Below are 22535 nucleotides of genomic sequence, written 5' to 3' on the forward strand. Positions count from 1 at the left end.
GACCCATAACCCATTAATACTCTTCAATTGGGCATGTCACATAGGAGTGAGAAACACTGTGATTAAAATAGCTACTTTCACATATATATATATATTAGGGCCCTGATAAGGTCTAGATACGGGTCTTAATTATGCAAAACTATATCCTACCTAGACTTATAATTTTATTATAGGGTCTTGATTTAGGTAGCGTCAAATTTTAAAATTTTAAAACCCAAACCAATGAAAAGCATGGTAGAAATAGGATAATATGCTCATGAGCAGTGCAAAATTGTTCTTATTTTGTGCTTTGTTGGTGGGTGCTGTATTTCATAAGGAGAATATAGGGTAATCACACAGTTCACACTTGTGAAATGGCTTATCTATTGGATTAATCATCATCGACATTTGGGTCTTTATTGAAAATAAATTCTTCATATTTAATTAACTGTTGTCCCTTATAGTCAAGAATAAGCAGCAATCACACATTTAAAAAATTTATAAATTGCCCCATAATGACTAACAGTCAAATGTATGTGGGAGGCAAAAAGACTACTATTCCCTTATTGGAGAAATTTACTCTTTTCCTTTTTCTCTCTTCTTCCTCATTTAAATTATGTTTAGATTTATTTTTCTTTCTCTTTGAATTTGTTTTATGATCTACAAATTTTGACAATAATGTATTAAAGAATTTGTTTCTTAGTTAAATGAGTAAATTTTATATACATTGACTGTGTATAATTAATAATACATGTGCAAAAGTTAGCTTTCAAATTTAAATTTTGTATAGTTGTCATTTATCCAAGACTAATAGTGTATACACTGTCAGTATAGGAAAAATTAATCCCAATTAAATAATATTTTGTTATGGAAATATTTAATTATCTTGAATTCTTATAATAAATTAAAGAGTATATATTTGATAAAGATAATTAAATTGTTTCCACTTTTATGATGAATATCTTATTATGCATTATATGCTAATAAAATAGAAATTGATGATTTAGTAAAAGCATTTTACGTTAAATTTTTTCTTCTTTATCCTTATTAGTAATTTTTTATTCCTAAGTGTGTAATATTATTTTCTTGTAAAAAAAAATTTAATTATCAAGTATTATCATAAAATATTAAAAGTATATACTTAGTGAAAGTAATTCATGTAATTTCTTTTGTTACAAGACTCCAAATTGTAACATTTGTGCCATAATTATATGAGCAAATTATCCGGATGGCCATTGAACTTTTGGAATTGTTGAGTTTTGGCCACTGAACTATTAAAAGTCTAGTTTTGGCATCTGAATTATGTAAAATTTAGATTTCGAGTCATTCCGTCAAATTTAGTTGTTAACCATACCCTTTCTTTTATCTTGTGAATTGTGCGAGCACTCAGATCTATCATGTTTAATGATTAAATCTAACGGAATGGTCTGAAATTTAAACTTTAGACAACTCAGTGGTCAAACCAGATTTTTAATAGTTTAATGGTCAAAATTCAATGATTCCAAAAGTTTGGTGGCCATCTAGATAATTTGCTCTAATTATAACTATATTGGGGAAGCTAAATAGATTAGTCTAAATGATGGAGTACTACTAAGTTACTAACTAAATATTACTTCTCACTAAGATTCTAATCTTTCATTAATGATTTAAGATTTTTACTAATTGTTGAGGACCTTCAAAACTTTGAGCATTCAATCATCATTCTCATCCTCTTTAGGAGTATCACAGAACTCATACTCTTTTTTCTTTGCAAATACACACATAAAGACATGTATATTGATCACATAGATTACATAGATAAATTTTTTGGCAAAATCTTTGTGTTTGAAAAATAATAGTCCATAGTTAGTGGCATATTGTTCATAATATATTGTTGATAATCATATCATATTTTAAATTGTATTACATAAAAGAATATGGCATTATTGGTCTTTGAATATTTCTCCTACAAATTAACCTTTTTACGAAGGTAGCCAAGAAGACTAGGACTTATAAGGCCTATCATCATTGTTATATTTATTTTCTTATAATGATCCATATGTTCTTTACCATATTTATTTATGATCATCAATGATTTCTTGATATTTTTCATTACCCATGCAGTCATACATAGAACATAATATTCATCAAATATAGCCACTTACATGATGGTTATTATATAAATATTTGGAATTATCCATATGATATCCATTTTTCAAAAAAAGGGCATTTCGAAACACAAATTTATAAAAGTAACTTTAGTTTCTGGTGGTAAAATGCTATTTAAAAAATAATAGTTTGTAAACCAAAATTTCAAACACCAAATGTTATACAAACTGCCCACCTTTGGTCCTTAATTTTTCAAGTATTTTCACCACTTCTTCGTTATCTTCAATCCCTAAGTATAATTCAATTACTTTTCAATCAAAGATATACATGTGAGATCATAAAAGCAATAACTTTTACCCTTCCTAGATGCATTGTTGATTATGTGCCCCTACTCGGTCATGTTCGAAGACATAAAGCACCATGAATCCAAGAATAATTTCTTAAACTTTTCACCAGGAATGTTATAACTAAGAATTGTTTGTGAAAAAATCATAAGATTTAGAACCTCTAAAAGCTATTATTAGAACTTTTGTGCAGATGATGTGAAGTTTTAAATTAAACTTATACTTTAATTACTACAAATATATAGATCGTATCCGAGTATAGAGAGAATTCAAATATCAATCTCACAGCAAAATTTAACCAATTACCAACATTTATTGAACTCATTTATTATTTAGACTAACACAAATGAAGGTAACTAAATCTACAGTATAAACATGTCACATAAGATAACAAAACTAACAATAAAAGGCTCTTTAGGGTTTTGAATTTCCAATGAATTTACTGGTTAACTAAGTTCGATTACCTTAGTTAAGCAATGGTGTAATTTTCAAAAGTATGTGATACTTACTTTTGCCAGTATACTAACTATACTTATAACTATTCTATACCTACTTTCTGGTTATGAAACTAGGTATAAATTCATTAGATTTCATGAAATTACTTGGTTAAAAAGCACAAAGGTGCACCTCTACTTTAATGAGTATATTTTCTAGGTTTAGCACTTCTATGAATTAATATTGAAAGTATCACTACACCTTTCAATATCTTGAAATAATAACTATTAATGGCATGATAATCATGATTAAAATAGCAAATGTCCTCAATAACCTGCTCAATATATAAGCTTAAATAGCCAAGAAATATTACAAATAAAGCATAGAAAATACATCCAATCTCTAGTCATAAAATTAACAAAACATTAAGACAAAGAAACAAACAAGAATTTTGTGTTGAAACTAAATATTGAAGTTCAAATATAAGAAATCAAAAGTGTAGAGAGAACAAACTCATTTGTGAGCCTCCAATCTCTTCTTCTTCAATCTTCCATCTTTATCCATGTTTAGATGTATACAAAGATCAGATCACATTTATCTAACCTATACTAACTTGAAGAACTAAGAGTTTCAAGTTGAAGTCTACATTTTGGATAGTGATCATTTCTACCCTCCAAAAGTTGCTTCAAAAGGTGGCCTTGGAGGGTATTTATATAGAGGCAAAAAGACGTAAGAAAATGTGAGAACAAACCTTTAAAACATCCCAGCTGCCATCAAACTAATTTAAGGATTTGCATGCATATCATTCAGATCTACTAAGGGATCCAAATGCTACATTTTGTTTATGCTCTCACAATCAGATCTGCACCTAAATTTGTGCCATCCCTATTTGGATCTGCTTGCAGATCCCTCTTGACTGCAGTTTTGTACTTTCTGATGGATTTGCAACATAGCTCTATTTTTCCACTGATTTGAAGCGCAAATGTTTCGATGATAGATGCTGAACTAGCTGTTATAAAATACACAAATTTTTAACCAGTTGAAATAGCTTTCTAATGAATCAACAATGAAAGCATTTAAAAGTGTAAGGAATGTATTATGATTAACTTACTCTAGACTGGTTAGAATATTTGTATTTCAAAATTTTGGATATGAAGATGTGAGAACTGGAATTTGATATTTTGCAAGAATTCTAGATCTTGGTCTTAGTTTTAAAAGAAATCAAGAATCATCTCAATCCAATCTTTGTATCTCCAGTTATAGTCGAAATACCAAAGTATGTCATTTTTGCCAATCCTTTTCCTTACTGTTTTTTTATTGCATTTCATCCCCTAAATCTTTTGCACTTCATGCCACTTGGAATTAACTTCAAATCATCATCCTACAAATATCTTCTCATTGCATTCCAATTGATGATTGAATAGCTAAAAGTTACAAAAACATGAAGTTTTGACCACTTAACTCTATAGAAATGCAACTTTTCTTATTTACCACACAATGATAAATCTAGCTCAAACCCTAGTTTTTTTTTTTTTTATATATATATTTTTTTTTATTTTTTATTGATGAAGCAAAACCGTAATCAGAATTACACAGAGTCCAGCACCCGGACAGACCGCTCCACCTCCCTTACTATCCTTCTAACAGAAGACATGCCTAGCTTGTCTAAACGAATCTCCCCCTTCGCTAACTTCGGAATTATGCTAGTGCTATCATACATAATGTAACCCTGCTGTGGGTGAGAAACACCCACATTGGCCAGAATATCCGCCACCCGGTTGGCTTCTCTGTAGCAATGAGAGACTCTCACTCCGGTAGCTGCCAAGTCCCAGATTTGCTCTATCTCAGGCCGGATCTGCCACGGACACCGGAAGCGACGCTGGATAATCCCCACTAACACCCGAGAATCCGATTGAAGGTCTACTGTTACAAACCCTTGCTTCACACACATCCGAAGGCCGGTTAGCATTGCGAGGGCTTCCGCGTGTAAACTCGATCGTATGCCGAAGAAAGCCGAGAAAGCCAGGATAGGCCCCCCAGAAGCGTCACGCAAGATACCACCTCCCCCACTACACCCTGGGTTACCCTTGGAGCACCCATCCGTATTCAGAGTTAAACAGCCTGGCCTTGCCGACCACCGCACTATGTGAAAGCTAACTCTACTGGCTGGCTTACTGGACAACTCGTAGAGCTGAGGAAATGAGAGACAACCAAGCCTCTTATGAAAATGAATCTCCATCGCTAACCTTATGTCGGACGAAACGGCTTGACAAATGGTTTTTGAGTGCATCCGGACCCCTTCAAACATCGATGCGTTCCGCGCCCTCCAAATGTGCCAGCCAATGAAACTCGGCAGCAACCTGAAGATAAACCGTCTGTATGCTGAGCACGGAGACGACATCCACCAAGCCACTACCCTCGCCCGCAAAGACGACCCACCATACATAATACCGTACAAACCAGTAAAATAGGACCACACCTCCTTAGCCGCCTGCCCCTCAGAAAATGCATGTTCCACCGTCTCGCACGCTCCCTCCGGGCAGCACCAACATTTAGATGGCCTCATCTGAAAACCCATTTTACACAACACATCAGGGAGTGGCAACCTCCCCAACAACAATCGCAGCATGAAGAAAGAGATTTTCAACGGGATGCGAGGATGCCAGAGATGAGAATGGACGAAAGAAGGGCAACGAGCCTGTCGAACCTCCTCAAAAGCCGAAGCCACTGAAAATTCGCCAGACGAAGTCAATCTCCATATGGGCTCATCCGCTCGACCACCGTAAGGGATCGGGAGTGATACAACAGAAGGAACTAAGTCAGGGGGAAGAGCTAGGGAGAGTAAACTTGAGCTCCACTTTCCGTTAACGATGAAGTCATTAAAGGAGAGGGTTGGGGCCACCGTAGCCTTATGAAACAAAGCGCCTGTCTCAAGCCAGTTATCAAACCAAAAATGGCAAGACCCCCCTGGATCCGCCAACCCACAGAAAATTCTGCTTGCCTACTAATGTTTACCATTCTCCGCCAAGTGCCGGAGACGTGACGACTCAGCTCCACCTCGCACGGATGGAGGTCTCGACAATATTTAGCACGCATAAAGCTCGCCCAGAGTGATGATCCGGCCCTAAACTGCCACCACAATTTACAAGAAAAAGCCATATAACTGTCACGTAACCTTCTGAGACCCACTCCTCCCTCCTCAACCGGGTAGCATAATTGAGACCACCCAATCCAGTGATACCTCGTGCCTTCGTCCGAAGCACCCCATAGGAAGTTCGCGCACACCTTTTCCACCAATCTGAAAAGCGAAGCAGGTAACACCGCAGCCGAGAGCAGGTGACCCGGAACAGACAAAAAGCACATGCCGAATCAAGGTTACATAGCCTTTGTATGTTTTAAATATTTTAAGAGTTAACCTTGAGTCTTACATCATTGATTTTTGGATATTCGGCCTATCAATTAGCCTTTCTAGAAAGATAGCTAAGAAGTCTGGGACTTGTAAGGCTCATCATCATTGTTAAATTATCAATCGGTTCTTTGCCATATTTTTTGTGATCATAAATGAGTTTCATGGTATTTTAATTATCCATGCGGTCATAATTATCTACATGAGATCTATTTTCCAAAAGAAAAAAAAATAGCATTTGAAAAAACACAAATTTACAAAGTAACTTTAGTTTCTCATAATAAATGACATTTAAAAAATGATATTAGTTTGTTCCAATATTTTTTCAAACACCAAATGTGATAAGAACTACTCACATTTGATCATTAGCTTATCAAGTACTTTCACCACGTCTTCGTTATTTTCAATTCCTAAGCACAATTCCATTACTTTTCAATCTAATATATATATATATATATATATATATATATATATATATATATATATATATATATGTAAAATCATTAAAAGAATAACATTCCTTTTCTTGTATGTGTTGCTGAATGTCACATCCCTAGCCTTTCACGCTAGAAGATGTAACACATCATGAATCCAAGAATGATTTCTTGAATTTTTTCACCGAATATTGCCACACTAAATGGGAAAATTTTGAAAAAGGAAATGGAAAGATTCAAATTCATAAAGAAGGTATAAGTTTTGATAAATTTATAAAAAGGGAAAAAGGCTACTATAGCTAAAATGTTAAATAAAATACATGTTGCTACTAGAATGATTAAATGGCCCACAAAATAGTACTCCCTTCGTCCTGCAAAGTCTATCGTACTTGGGAAACAAGGCTTTTTATGCACAGTAACATCCACTTATCTGTAAACTCATGTGTTCCAAGTTTGCCCTTTACATTTCACTGACTCGTCCAAGAAACAAATGGGTCAAAGTGAGACCCATCAAAAAGCACTCCTTTGTTTCAGCTACAAAAAATTCATTTCCTTATCAAAATCTTCTTCATCCAAGAAACAAATGAGTCAAAATAGGACCCACCAAAAAGCCATCCTTTGTTTCATCCACATAGAACCGGCTTCCTTATCAAAATCTTCTTCTAGCAGCCATTCATCACCGTCTACTATAGAATCCTCTCTGATTCTCCATAGTTAGCCATCCTTCAATTGCTGCAAATTAAGCTACGATAATTTCTCTGGAATAACTACAAATTCCCTCTTCTCATACTCCATATTCACTTGAAAGTTTTCACCTTTGATTACAAGTGCTCCAGTTGAAGAGAGAAGCATTGGAAGGACATGAAGTAGATTTCTAATCCAAAGTTGATAACAAATGAGATTAAAAGGTTAGTTAATTGTCTTTTATTCTTTCTTGTTAATGGTTTTTTTTTCTATTTTCTCATGTGAGAAAGGCTGGATCTTTTAAACTTTTTTAATGTTTATTTATTGATTATTTTGTCTATAATTTCTTAAAGATTTGCAGCCAAATTATTTACTGAAAATTTGGGTTGTGGCAGATTGCTCCAAAAATAAGTCTTGAAATGGCTATTTTAAAATATTTAATGGGATTATACCACTGACTTGTACCTCTATATATGCAGTCCGTTTGTTTTTTTTTTTAACACTTTGTTTCTTCTTTTTTACACCATGTTTCAGAGGTGACTTTTAAAAGAAATATGGATACTTTTAATGATGTTGAAACTAACAATTCTACGAAGAGATTAACTAATCAAGAAAGACAAATGATTTTTGAAGCATTATTACAGGAAAGTAATGCAGGTAAATAGAAAAAGGGAACGATCAAGAACATTGCAAGCCTATTTAAAACAAGTGTTAGGACAGTCCGGAGAATTTGGAAGCTAGCAGCAATTACTTCTATAGATGGAGGAGTTGATGTATCACGCAGATTTCCTAAAAGATGCGGGAGAAAACGAGTGGAGATTGATTTTACTTTGATCATGGCAATTCCTCTTTGGCGCCGAACAAACATCAGGTCACTTTCCAGTGAAATGAAAGTGTCCAAATCAACCCTTCACCGACGAATTAAAGAAGGTGCTATAAGGCCACACTCAAATGCACTCAAACCACAATTGACAAATCAGAATAAACAAGTAAGGCTTAACTTTTGCTTGTCAATGCTTGAACCAAAAAGTCTCAACACCAATCCAATGTTTATGATTATGTTCAATGTTGTGCATATTGATGAAAAGTGGTTTTATATGACTAAAGAATGTGAAAAGTATTATCTTCATCCTCAAGAAGAACAACCTCTTAGGACATGTAAGAGCAAAAAGTTCATTGTGAAAGTTATGTTCCTAGCTGCTGTTGCTCGACCACGTTTTGATTGCTCTGGTAACCCAACATTTGATGGGAAAATTGGGATTTTCCCTTTTGTATTCAAAGAACCAGCAAAGAGGAGTAGTAAAAATCATATGGCAAGTACATTAGAGACTAAGCCAATATTGTCAGTGACCAAGGAAGTATATAGGAGATGTTTAATTGAACAGGTTTTGCCTGCAATACTTGCTAAATAGCCACGAGATAGTGGTAGTGTTACTGAAATTTTGATCCAACAGGATAGTGCAAAACCACATATTAATCCCATTGATCCTGAATTTATTGAAGCTGCTTCTAGGGATGGATTTGATATTCACTTGTCATTTCAACCTCCTAATAGTTCGGACATGAATGTTCTTGACTTGGGATATTTTAGAGCAATACAATCCTTGCAACATCAAGAAGCACCCATATCAATTGATGAGCTAATTTTTGCCGTGGAAAAGTCATTTGATCAATTATCAAGTGAAAGTTTGAACAATGTTTTCTTAACATTGCAATCATGTATGGTAGAGGTGATGAAAAATCTTGGGGGAAATAACTATAAAGTGCCACACATTGGGAAGCACCATTTAATGAAAGAAAGTTGTCTTCCACTACAAATAGAATGTGAAAAAGAACTTGTGAATCAAGTTCTAAGTCATACGCAAGTATGATTATCTTCACTGGACAGGCCAGATTTTATAAAGCTTTTTTGTTTTTTAAGATTTTTGATCTCTAATTTCTTGTGTGTATGGTTGTTTAAACTAACTAGTGTTCTTTATTTTCATATTTGTAGGTACTTAAACTGTATTAATCATGTGTTTTGAACAAAATGGTATGGGTGTTCTACTGTGCAAAATGCACATGTACTAAATGTTCATTTGTTTAGCTATTCTTGTTCACTTTGGTCTGGAGCATCTTTATTTGTTGTTTTTCACTAAGTTGTGTCCTATCTTATCTTTTGGTAGATGGTTGAAGTCAAGCAATCAAGCCTTTTGATTTTGTGGTGCAAGCTTTTGATTGGGCAAAGAATATAGAAGCACTTTTATATACTAGTGATTTTTGGATTGATTGCTTTTATTTCAATTTGCAAGATTTTAGAATAGCTCTGTAAAGTTAGCTTGATGTTAGTAGCAGTAGTATGACTTTTGTACAAAAGGGAAAATGTGCAATGCTGAGTGAAGCTATGTACATGTATAGACATTGAAGTACTACTTTTGTTGGAGTTTTTGAAACTGTCAATAGCATTATTCTATAAAGTGGAAATATTGCATATTGGTTTGCATTCTTTTGCTCTTTGGTTGGTGGAATATCTGTTTTTGCATTTTTGTGTTTTGGAATATTAAAGAAAAATGAGAGGAACTGACACTTTCATAGACTACATTTAAATTAAATTTGGTAGTGACTGTAGTTTTTTTTTTCTCCAAGTAGAATAACATGCCTTATTATTTTGCTCATTTAGTTTTTGTGTCAATCTAAAATTATTCACCTATTTTTACACCATTTTCTTGTTTTTAATATGAATTTATTTTGTGAAAGTTGATCATTCTTAACAAATTAGTGCATATGAAAATAATTTAAAAATTGAAAGCTTTCAAAAGAAAATCACTAATTAAGTCATCTCGATATTCTATTTACTGCAAAAAATCGAAATGATCCTCTTGATAACAAAACCAGTCTTCAATTGAACTTTAAAAGAGCCATATACACATTCTTGGTGATGAATTTGGCTGGAGTCGGGACCAAGAATTTTGCTAGAGCCGGAAGTCTAACATGGTACAAGTTGGGACATTTGGATGTCCTTTGGGACCACACATCAATTTGTCGGCCAACTAGCACATGCATTATCACATCATTAGTGGAGGGCAGAAATGGGAATTCATAACTTAAAATAGTTTGAAATGTCAAACATGACAAATATTTTAGGACATCCCAAAAAGGAAAGTATGACACTTTTAATGGGACGGAGGGAGTATATCACTACTGACTTGGACATTAGTAAAATTTTATAATAAATATGAAGAAGAAATTAGTTTTCCTAAATCTCTCACACCACACAATCATCGTCTCCCACACCTAAATTGACATCTCCTCATTTAATTCTCAAACTAAACATATTCATCATAATTGCCTTGTTTATGACTTCAAAATTCATTTGCATTTCATAGTCTAAAGTTACCATTCCAAACATTACATTGTAGAAGAACCTCAATCCCGACAATTATCATAAACTTTCGACATCTCTCACCATTATTGTAGCAGTTACAGCAGCCACATAGTGGTACAATTCTATAATAATGTTCTTTATGTATTTTGAATGCCCTTTTATTTTCTTTTTTATTTATAAAGTTTGTCTAATAAGAAGCTATTTGGACAAGATAGTAACTTAGCATAGAGGAAAGTCATTATTTTTAGAGAAAAAAGTCCCAATAGCCCTTCAACTTTTAACCAGGTGAACTTTTGACCCTTTAACAATTAAAAAAAAACTTTTGACCTCTGATCCATCAAAAGAACAAATTATTGGTCATTCTGTCAAGTTCAGCAGTTATAAGTGACGGAAACCATTATTACGTGTGACACATGAGAAAATATGAAGGGCATTGTAGTCCACCCAGAAAGCTGGAAACCAACACGTCACTTTGCAGATGAGTCAGATTCATGAATATTATCTCCTCTGCCAATATTGTTAATCAGCAGGGACAGATGAGAAATTGAGTCAAATGAAAGCAGCTTCAATCTCTCACCAAACCCATTTAAGTTGGCTTTTGCCGAAACAGCAAGTTGTGAGAGTTCAGGAAGCTTTAAGGATTTCAAGATGTTAAAGATTGATGGATGATGACTCCATGAAAGGAGAATCAATACCCCAGATTGATATACAAAGCAATCATGAGTACCGGCAGCAATGAAATAGACTTCAATTTTATGAAGAACCAAGGTCTTGCTTTCACCATATCATTGTCAGTTCCATTAGACATACGACAACTATTAGGTGAGAAACCAGATCAAGGTTTTTGGTTCCTCTTTTTCTTCAATAATCCCCTTGAATGATTTCTTAGTAATCGGTTCACCGATGGTTGGCACTGGGACTTTTTTCCCTAAAAATTATAGTGAAGATGAGAAACCAAAAAAAATGAAGATATTTGAATAGGGAGAAAATGGGGGGAGAGGTGTTAGTACTAAATCGTATCAGTAACAATTACAGATCTAAAGTAACAGTTAGTTACAAATCTAAAACTATCTCATCTTTCCATGTGTGGATGATGTCTAAGAAACAGAGGTTTAAAATTTCTCAAAAAAATAAAAAGGAAATAAAGAAAAGTCAACTGGTAATTAAGGAAGCATTGTGCTGGAACGGGGCTAGAGGTGGATCTCCGGTGGCAGCAGCAAGAGCACATGATGACAACAACAAAGATCTACTGAGTGGGTACGTAACTTGACTGGAATCGACTGCTTATCTAGGCAATCTCTGTGGAAGACATGAGTGGACCTGGAAAGCTACCTCACCTTGAGCTTCAAATCTATGTGGTCTAGGCAAATGGTGCAGATCTTCTGTGGGAGAATATCATCTTCTTAGTTCGACGATGGTGGTGATGATTCTGCTTCTTCTTCTTGTTCTTCTTGTTGAAATTATTGGTAGAATCTCATGGGCAGACAAGAATGCCCATACTAATTCCTCGTGCATCGCATGTGATGTTGCTTTCTGTCATTCTCAACTGCTGGAATTGACGGAAGAATCAATATTTTGCACTTTTGATAGATCGGGGACCAAAAATTTACTTCTAATTGTTGGAGGGCTAAAAGTTGACCTGGATAAAAGTTTAAGAACCATTGGGACTTTTTCCTCTTATTTTTATAACTTTCTTTGGAGTACTTAAGTATTATGCTATTTATGTATATAGATATTTATTTCAACATCAGTACTTTGCTCTAGCAAATAATTGTGCGATTGTTTTTCTAATTAAGGAGAAAATAATTATAGGTTGTTGATATTAGATAATTTTTCATAAATAACAATACTGATGTGTTTATTTGGATAATTAAATTGACAAAAATATGGTGAAAATATTTCTAAATTGGAAATAGTCTAGCTAGTATTATTTTTTTGAAAGTGCCATTCTTTACAATTTTTTTGACCATATGATTAAGTAAGATGTCTTAAATTCATGTAATAAATCTATAGATGTATGCGTATAAATGTTAACATGTGCTCATGTAGAGCTGTGCACACATACTTATTCATATTTGCATAATGTTGCGTTAGTTTCTTGAAGTATAAAAGACAATGAATGAGTATACAAGGCAGCCATAATTCTTGGTTTTGTTTGAAATTTGTGCTAATATAATTTGACATTCTTTTTTTTTTATGGGAATGCTCTATTTGAACTTTAGGGAAAGTAAAAGTTTGAATATAGTTGGAAGATATAAACAAAGGTGTAGATTGGTACAGAAGGAAAGAAAATATGAGTTTTGTTATAGTGTTGCATAGCTCTGAAATTACACAATAGTGAACATAAACTATCATTTTCATGAACGTATTAGAAAATATAAATGTTGATTAATAGCAGAGACACTTACCTTTTTTTTTTTTTTCAATGGCAATCCCCATTCACGGGGTTGAGATGCTAGCATAAAATTTTATTAAATAATAAATAAAACTAACAAAAGCTCGATGAGGGCCAAACCTGATCTCGAAAAATTAATGACCAAAAATAAAAAAGAGGTACTACTCCCTTACAGATGAGAACGAACATAATAAAAAAGGAATACTACTCCCTTACAGATTGAGAACAAACATAAGAAAAAAACCTACAATCTAACAATAATGTTGATTGTATACTCGAAGGTAATTGACTAGCCGAAGAAGAAAGGAATCTGAAGAAAGAAGAAGAAGAAAATCACCTTGGACTTGACATTGCACGAGCTAATTGGTCGAAACTGATGCCATTGTGAAGCACCTTGAATCTTAGGAATAAGGACTATAAGAAAACTGGTGAAACCACGAGGTTGCTGGCCTCCCATAAAAAATTGTGAATTGCTACTAATAAATCATCCTTGATAATAGACCAACAACACTGATAAAAGCCAGCACCAAATCCATCTGGCCAGGAGCGCTATTCAGATTCATTGAAAAAACCATCGATTTAACCTCCTCCAATGAAGGGAGAGTGCAAATCATTTCATTGTTTAACTCATCAATCTAAAGTAACTGAAAAAATAGATGGGGATCCACATGACCATCCCAATCCGAAGAAAAAAGTTTAGAATAAAAATCCACTACAAACTACTTCATCGGATCCAGCTCCTCTAACCAAATACCCGATTCATTCTTCACTCTAGAAATAAAATTGTAATTTCTTCTATGCTTAACACAAGAATGAAAAAACTTCGTATTGGCATCTCCGGCCTAAATCCATTTAACAGAAGCTTTCTGCCACCAAATTTCACACTCAATTGCAACATCTCTAGTGTAAACTACCCTTGCATCCCCAAACCTAGTTTGAGGTGCCTCATCCCTTAGGGAATCATATTCAGCCTCACACTCCTTCATATGAATTTTAGCCTCTTTCACCTTAGAAAAAATCTTTCCAAAAATCTGAGAACTCCACTGTTTAAGACGACGTCTCGTATGCATCAACTTGTTAAAAAATAGTTGCATCCCTGCAATCGAGACAAGAGCTTCCCAAGCCTCACTTACTATTTGAATAAAAGTGGGGTGTTTCTGCCAAACATTAAGGAATTTAAATGATGACTTTTTAGTTCCAACTAATCCACACTTAACCAGCAAAAGGCAATGATTCGACCTTCCTCAGGTCAAATGTGAAACCCAAGTAGTATCAAACAAATCTGCCCGAGCACCATTAGTCAACATCCTATCCAACCTCTGCCACACAGAACCATTTGTCCAACTATAGGGGCTGACCATCAAAGTTAACTGACAAAAGACCACAATTAAACATACACGAATTAAACTCATCCATTTTCCTAGCATTAGCTGGGGCATCTCTAACCCTCTCTATAGCCGAAGATATAACATTAAAATCTCCTCCTACCATTCATGGTGACTGAGAATCCAATCGTATATCCTCTAGAGCTTGCCATAACGATCTCCTCCCCACTCGAGTACATTTTGCGTAAACAACTGATAACCAAAAAAAGTAATCAAACATAGAGGACACATTGCATATGAACCATGAGGCGAGGAACCATTGCATATGAACCATTCACCATTTCATTAAAATCTAATGAAAATTCATCAAACCACAGTACCCAAATTTTGCCCTCAAGGAATGACTGATCTTTATCAAACCGTAGCAACAGCTTAATGTTGACTAAATGAGAAACCTTAGACATAGGTTCCAATAAAACTAATAAACAAACATTATTATTCCTACACAACTATTGTAAAAATTGCTGTGAGTCACGATGAAAAACACCCTGTATATTCCAAATTGACATATTAACTTCATTTATCATTAAGAACAAGGGAGGACTTAGCTTGAGAATGAAAAGATGCCATCTTCTTCTGATAATTAAGGGATCTGCCTAGTTTCTTTGCAATTTGATTTAACAAGTGCACATCTTTCTCATCAACAATAGCTGAACGTGGACAGCCTAAATCCAATAAATCCATGCTCCACAATTTGAGATTGAAAATCCATAAGCTGCTGCACTAACATAATATCATTAAGAAGGTTTGAGGATGACATTCTTCGAGTTATAGGAAAAATCCTTCAAGCCCACATCAGTGGCAAAGAATGAGAAATATTAGGTTGCTGAAAACTCTCATTGTCTAAGAATTTAAGATTTCAAAAGGATTTGAAGTAGCAAGATAATCACAATCTATATTAGGATCTGTATACTCTCCCTCCAGTATCACCTTTTTAGAAATTTGTTTAGACGCTGCTACGTTTCTTACTACGTGTACTGCACCAAATTTAAGTCTGAAATGGGAACAACATCCAAATTTATTTTTTCTTCCAATCCCTTGTCAGGTACAACCGGCGAAGGATCTTTGATCAATGAATGGGATTGTTTTGAATCCTCCTGTTCATTTGAAGACTCGCCAATATGAGCTTGTTGTATCACCTTTTCTCCATCAAGCTTATCATAAAAAGTTTTGGAAAGGACCTTATCTTTGCCCTTATTCTCTTTGAGAACATATGTTTGCGGTAGCACTTTCGGCCGCTAAATAGCAGCCTTGACAGGCTTCAACGAGGGATTATTTTTAAAACATTCTAATTTAGTATGCCTAATTGTCAAACAAAAAGGGCAGTATGAAGGCCAATCCTCGGATTTCACTCTCCGCCAATGACAAAAATTCTCATCTCCTATCCAAATATGCCTATTTGGCACTTGAGTTGCATCAATTTCTATCAGCACACGAGCTATAGACGACGGCTTAAAAGAAGACGTTGCCGAATCTACTTGCAATGACCATCCCAACAGAAAACCCAGTTTTAACAAATATTTCATGTTAAAAAAAGGTAGAGGCAAACTAGGAAAATTCACCCAAATAGGTGCAATGGACAATTCATGATTTCATTTAAAATCCAGCATCCACTTGAAAACAGTCATCGATGAATTGTTAACTAACCACGTCCTCCTTACAAAGATTCTTGTATAATCATATTCTAAAACTAGTTGAATGATCATGTGATTAGAGTCAAGCAACCCTACCGAGCATGATCCTTTAAGGCTGAGAGAGACAAAATTTCTATTCACCTCCATTGGAGACCTGCTGAAAGCAAACCTTATTGAATGAAATCTTATCTATCACCAAATTGTTAAGTATTGTTAGCTATAAACTAGCAACAAAATAAGAGAAAAATAAAAAATAAAAATTCAAAGAAAATAAATCAATAAAGCACTAATCCTCGACAATGGTGCCAAAATTTGTTGGGTGTCAAACCAGCAAAAATAAAATTCCTACTCTAGTAATATGAATTCAAGTGTAGGGGTGAGTAGGGTCGTATCTACATAGACTGGGTGATTTATTTCTTTGTAAAGGTAATAAATAATAGAGGGTTTGTGGGAAAATAACCTAAATAATTTAAATAAAAATAATAATTCAAAAATTAAATAAAACTAAATCAACAATAGACTACTTTCTAGTCAAAAGTCTAATCTCCGGATTGGTGCATTTTACTGATCATCGATATAAAGTTAAAATTCATTTATTTGTAAATAAATTGGTTATGATTGTCAACAAGTTCTGACAACTTGCCTCTCCTTACTGTTTCTATATTCACAACAAGCTTTGTGACTATTAACCTAGTGACAGTATTAATAATTAGGGAAGTTACCAATTCTAACCAACAAACACACAAGTTCGGTTCATTTGATCTAGATTATATATTTCTATGACATAAATTTGAAAGTTTCTATACAATCAAATTATATCACCCGCTACAAACACTAAAATCATTAAATAATTATGAATTTTAGATGGTAATAGATTATTTTGTCAAATCAAATAAGGGCCCTTCATTCAATTCAATCAAAACAATCATATTGATAAAGAGTAAAGAATATATAAATACTTATAAGCAAATGAAACAATAAAACCAAATTAAATCTCACAGTATTATTGAATCAAAGTTTCGATTATCCTTCAACTAGAGATAATGTCCAGCCAAAGAAAAACTAGGCTTTATTATTAAAGATAAAAGAAGAAAAAGAGTACCAAGGCCAGAGAATCAATGTTTCCTTCTGGCTTATTTCATTTCTTCCTGAATGTCTAATACATATCCTACTGCTCACGGACTTTCTATTTTATAAGGATAAGAATCTTCTTTCTAATATGATTCTAATAATTAATAATACTACTAGATAAGAAATATCATCTTAAATAATCAACAATTCCTATTCCTATATAAAAAAAATGAACAATTCGTTCCTATTGATCAGCAAGAATCCCAACTACGGGGTCCATGTCCAATCTCATGACATCCAAACTTCTCAGCAGAATAAGACGTAGTCGCATCTTGTAGAACATAGTATTTTGAAATTTCACATTTAATGTACCTTTTATTCTCTTTCTACTACAAATTCCTTGAAAGAACACTAACAATTAAATATGAGTAGAATTTAACAATTAACACCATATTTTAGCAAAAATAAAGGGGAAAATATTCACAAATCAAGTGCACAATTAACCATCTGACAAACACCATAATACTAGATATAAAAATCATCTTTGCAACGTGAACATAATCACGTTGAAAATTATTCATCACTCAAAAATCAACTTGAAATACATGTTTTAGACAGACATAGGCTGATTACTAGCCATCTTTAACAAATTTCTGAGAGTTATGTATAAAAATTTGGGTCTACAAAATTTACATATTGTAAATTATTCTGGCTCTAGCTTCATACAAAATCAATGGTATTTGATTTCCAATTTCCTACTTCAATGCAATATTTCCAAATACCAAAACTTGCTTAGCCCGTTATATGAATTTCTACATTTGGAAACTCTTAAAAAAGGCTTTTCAAAATAATCCGATTCTCATTTAAAAATTTGTAAAACTCTTTCTTAACTTCATATATATTTCTAGAAAGATTTAATCTCTTTTATACCCTTCAAAATCTGTTTACTAAGTTACCCAAACTGGCAAAAAAAAGTAAATCTGCACATCTATTTTCTTTAATTTAAGAAATGCTTTTAAATTCTTTAATAAATCCTCAAAATCTCAATATCCAAGATAGGTTCACTTATAAATCGTACTTTTGTCTTGGAGACTACTTTTCAAGAGTTGTTGGTTCATGCACAAAAATATCAACTACTGAACCTATCCAACTTCCAACAGTTTTGAAAACTCAAATTTAGTTCTTCTAGACCCATATATGAAATGAAATGAAATTAAACTCTACTTATCACTAGCAAGTGCATGGATCAATATAGGCAAGGCACGTATTTAGATGTCGTGTCCTACAAAGAAGATTTAATCAAGTACTTACATTTATCAAATTTCTTTATTATTTAGATTGCAAAACTCATGAATATAGCAAATAAAGAACAAAACTAATTCAAACTAAACCTAACCAAGAATAAACGATTCTCAAGGTTTAGATTTTTTTCAATTTTTCTAGCCAAAAATCTTATCTTGGTCAATTAATTATCTCTTATGCTAAACTATGGTAAAATTTTCTAATTATGTAAAACCTACTTTTTGCTAGTGAATCAACTACATCAATAACAAGGAGTAATCTACATTCATGATCTAAACCAAGTTAAAGATTTATTAGGATTAAGAGATTATGCAATTATCCTCTGAGTGTTTCTCTACTCTTGTGGATAAACTCCTTAAAGTTTATGTTTTTATTAACTAGTATTAACTAATTAACACCTTAGATGCTTCACAAATAATAGCCAATTAATTGCAAAGATGGAAACAAAGGACATAAAATAGCATGCATAATATTGATCAACTAAAATAGAATATAAATTAAGCAATACTTGATTTCATCTAACCCTAAGAAGAAGCAATTAAGTAAACATAATTTAATTAAATAAAAATAGCAAATAACATGGAATTAATTAAAAGGAAAAGAAGAAGAAACTCTTTTTCCAAAACAAGTGAAAAGCTCTTTATTCTTCCTTCAATGTTCATCAAAATTTGTATAATAGTAATGAAAATCTAACAAGAAGAAAAATAATAGAAACTAATATAACCTACACTAACCCTAAAATCTATAAGTTATTGGGAGATCTACATTATTTATAGATACTCTACCCACAACCTAGATAAAACCCTATTGTGAAACCTATTTTTGCCAGTGAATTAATGATATCAATGACAATGAATAGTCTACTTTCATGATCAAAAACAAATTAAAGAGTCATTAGGATCATAAGATTGTGCAAAAACCCTTTATGTGTTTCTCTACTTTTGTGAGTTACACAATAAAGTTCATACCTTTTTCAACTAATATTAATTAAAACTCTATTCATCAATATCTGTGCACAATGCTTCACAATGATGAAAAAATTTGGAGTATTCCAGGAAGATGTCTATCCATACTGGAGTGATAGTACAAAATCCTATCATTCCATTTAATGCCATGGATCGGGGTTAGAAAATGTTCATCAATCTTCATTGTGTTATGTATTGATAGTAGATCAGAGGAGAGATGATAATGGAACTGATTGCTTTTTAATAAAGAATTCATGGGTCCATGTTTTGGCTTCCATGGTTATGTGAAAGTGGATAAGAGGTTGATAGTTGGATTTGCGTATCTAGTAAGCTCGATTCAGGAGTATGAGGTTCATTAGCAGGGTCTGGAGAATTTTATCTCTAGTATTGTCCCTTCAAGATCAGATTGAGGTGCATGTGAATATAGTATTTAGTCTCTAGTCATTGTCTCTTCAGAGTTTTAGGATATAGTCTGCAACTGCTCCACTCCTTAGCTGTGAACTTATTGAATATTCATTCTTCCAATTGAAGGAAAGTTTCAAAACTGTAAAAAAATAAAAAAAAATAAAATCATTACTTGGATACTTTACAACTATAAGCCTTTTAGTTGTAAAGATGAAAAACAAAGGTATAAAATAGTATGGATGATTCACCAATTAATCAAGCAAGATCATAAACTATGGAGTAATTGAATCCATATAATCCTAGAACAAGTGATTCATTACACATAATTAAATTAAACACGAACACAATAAAACAAAATAGATATATATATATATATATATATATATATTGTTCATTAAAAATTAAGAAAGAGAAAGAAAATTCTTATCCAAGATAGGCATGAAATTCCATCTTCTTCTTCTTCCAATTTTCAATAAAATCCCTAACTAAGATAAAGAAGAAGAAAAGTTACTCTATTATATACTAACATAAAAACTACTTTACAATAGAGATCTATATTATTAGTAGACTCCAGCATATGCTTAAAGTTCTCAAATTTGTCCATGTAATGCTCCTTTTGTGAGACCCCGAAATTTTACTTTTCTTTATAACCTTTATGTGAACTCACTTTCGTTTGATTCTTGGTTGCTTTAATGGTTGAATTTGAGTCAAGGGAGTGAATTTTGTTAAGAAAAGTTTCATAATCTCAAGTTGTTAGAAAATCTAGAATTTTCGCAGGAGGCTCTGCGCAGTTTTGGGAAATTGGGTATAACTTCGTATAGGAAAGTCGGAATTGAGTTCCGTTTATTGCATTCGAAACTAGACTCAGAGAGCGTCGTACGGTGTAAAATTTAGAGTTTGATTCAATGTTTATAAATTCTAGGAAATTGGCAAACTTGACTGAAAATTCTGCCTTGCACAAGTAAACATAGGACTGTTGAAGTAGCTTATGGCTCAATTTGGACCAACTTATGAACTAAATCTCTTTGAGGTGCCTTCTAACGATTCTTAGTATTTGAAATCTCGTTTTAACAAGCCAAGTTATATAAATTTTTGATATTTATAACTCAGGTTATAATTTTTCTAAAGGAAGGACATAAGTTAGGGTTTTGTGCATACTAGGGTTTTGTTGTATGTTTTTGTGTGTATTTTGGTAGTATGATTGTGAGAACCCGTAAAATTCCCTTAGTTTATATTATTTTATTTTCTTTTATTTCACATGCATTTTCTACACTTTACTTTACTATATTAATTTTTTCAAAGATTTTATAAGTGAGTATAGTTTTTAAATCATTTTCCTAGTATAAGATAGTTTATATTAAATTTGAAGTGTATTATGGGCGTGGGACCCGCTAGTGCACTAAGTGCGATAAAATTTTGATGATTAGTTGATGATTTGTATAAAGGGATATTATTTTACAAGGTGATAGGTGACAATTAGAGGTTAGCTAGATAAATAACCATTGGAAGACAAAAAGATGAGGATTAACCCTTGGATGCCATTTGTCCTTGAAACATTGGATCTTGACTTTGACTTGGACTTGTCTTAACCTTTACTAAACCAAATTTTGACCCAATTTCTTTCCATTTTCATTGTCTTGGTCGAAATTTATGGAGAGGAAAGAACAAGAGAGCAAAGCTTCAACTTCATCCTCCATTCTTGGCTTAAATCTTGAGTTTTAACCGTTAGATTTGGAAACTACACTATACAAGTGCTTATTAAGGAGGAACAAAGGTCTTGGTGGAGTGATTTTTGTAGAAGAAACCCTAAACTATCATCTTTCCTCTAGTTTCAAGGTAAATTCCCTAAAAATTTCCTTTTACTCTTGATAATTGTCAATTAGTGGATTGGAGAGGTTAAATAGGTAACTTTGTGGACAAGTTTATGGTTTGAAGTAGGGGCATGGTGAATTTCAGTTTTTATAGTAAATTTTCTGTCCTCATATGATGATTGATGTTTAGCCATGATTTGGTAGTTGTCATGAGTAATTTTGAGCTTGAAAATGCTAGTTTTGTTGCCTTCAAAGAATTTCAGCTAAGAGTGCATATATTTCAGTTTTAAGGTTTCCAATTTGCCCTGTTCTGCCTGGTTCTGTTTGACCATGTTAGAAGCCGAATTAGGTTTAGTACAAAACATGAAAGTTGTAGAAAATAATGTTTTATAACTTCCTGTAAAATTTCAACTCAATCGGAGCACTGTAGCATGCGAAATAACTGAAATATCCTTGACTACCCATAAGCCCTGTTTCGCGGACAGTTTTCTGTCTTCGTGGAGATTTCAATTTTTGACTCTGAAAATGCATGATTTAGCCTTGGAGAGCTTCATAAGAAATTTAGGTATATGTCTTGGCTTCGAAACGCCATAAGATATACCTTAATCGGATTTTGGTAGCCTGAGTTATTGTCATTTAATCATAGTGCGGTTAACTAGTCTGATTGTGAGATGCTGGTTATGTAATTTGAAATTTTGACCTAGATAAACTATGAACTGTACTGAGTGGTCTTCATCAAAGTTGTAGGCCTTTATCTTAGCTTCGAAACGGTATAAATTTCACCCCAATCTGATAAGCGTAGCTTTGGTTGTGTCTGTTCCGCTAAGCAACGT

General features: G+C 33.3%; 1 long non-coding RNA gene across 2 annotated transcripts; it reads left to right on the forward strand.

Annotated features, from left to right (window-relative positions):
• The first annotated feature begins 7226 nt into the window (after positions 1-7226).
• On the forward strand, positions 7227-9852 carry LOC113717862 (uncharacterized). Of its 2 annotated transcripts, XR_003454533.2 has the most exons (4): positions 7227-7594; positions 8015-8359; positions 9364-9402; positions 9536-9852. It is a non-coding gene; the product is annotated as an uncharacterized lncRNA (long non-coding RNA). The 2 variants fall into 2 exon arrangements; XR_011825065.1 differs by lacking the exon at positions 9364-9402 and having other exon boundaries at positions 7229-7594.
• The last annotated feature ends 12683 nt before the right edge of the window (positions 9853-22535 follow it).

Source organism: Coffea arabica, chromosome 11e (genome assembly GCF_036785885.1).
Source record: "Coffea arabica cultivar ET-39 chromosome 11e, Coffea Arabica ET-39 HiFi, whole genome shotgun sequence".
NCBI classification, from domain to species: Eukaryota; Viridiplantae; Streptophyta; class Magnoliopsida; order Gentianales; family Rubiaceae; genus Coffea; species Coffea arabica.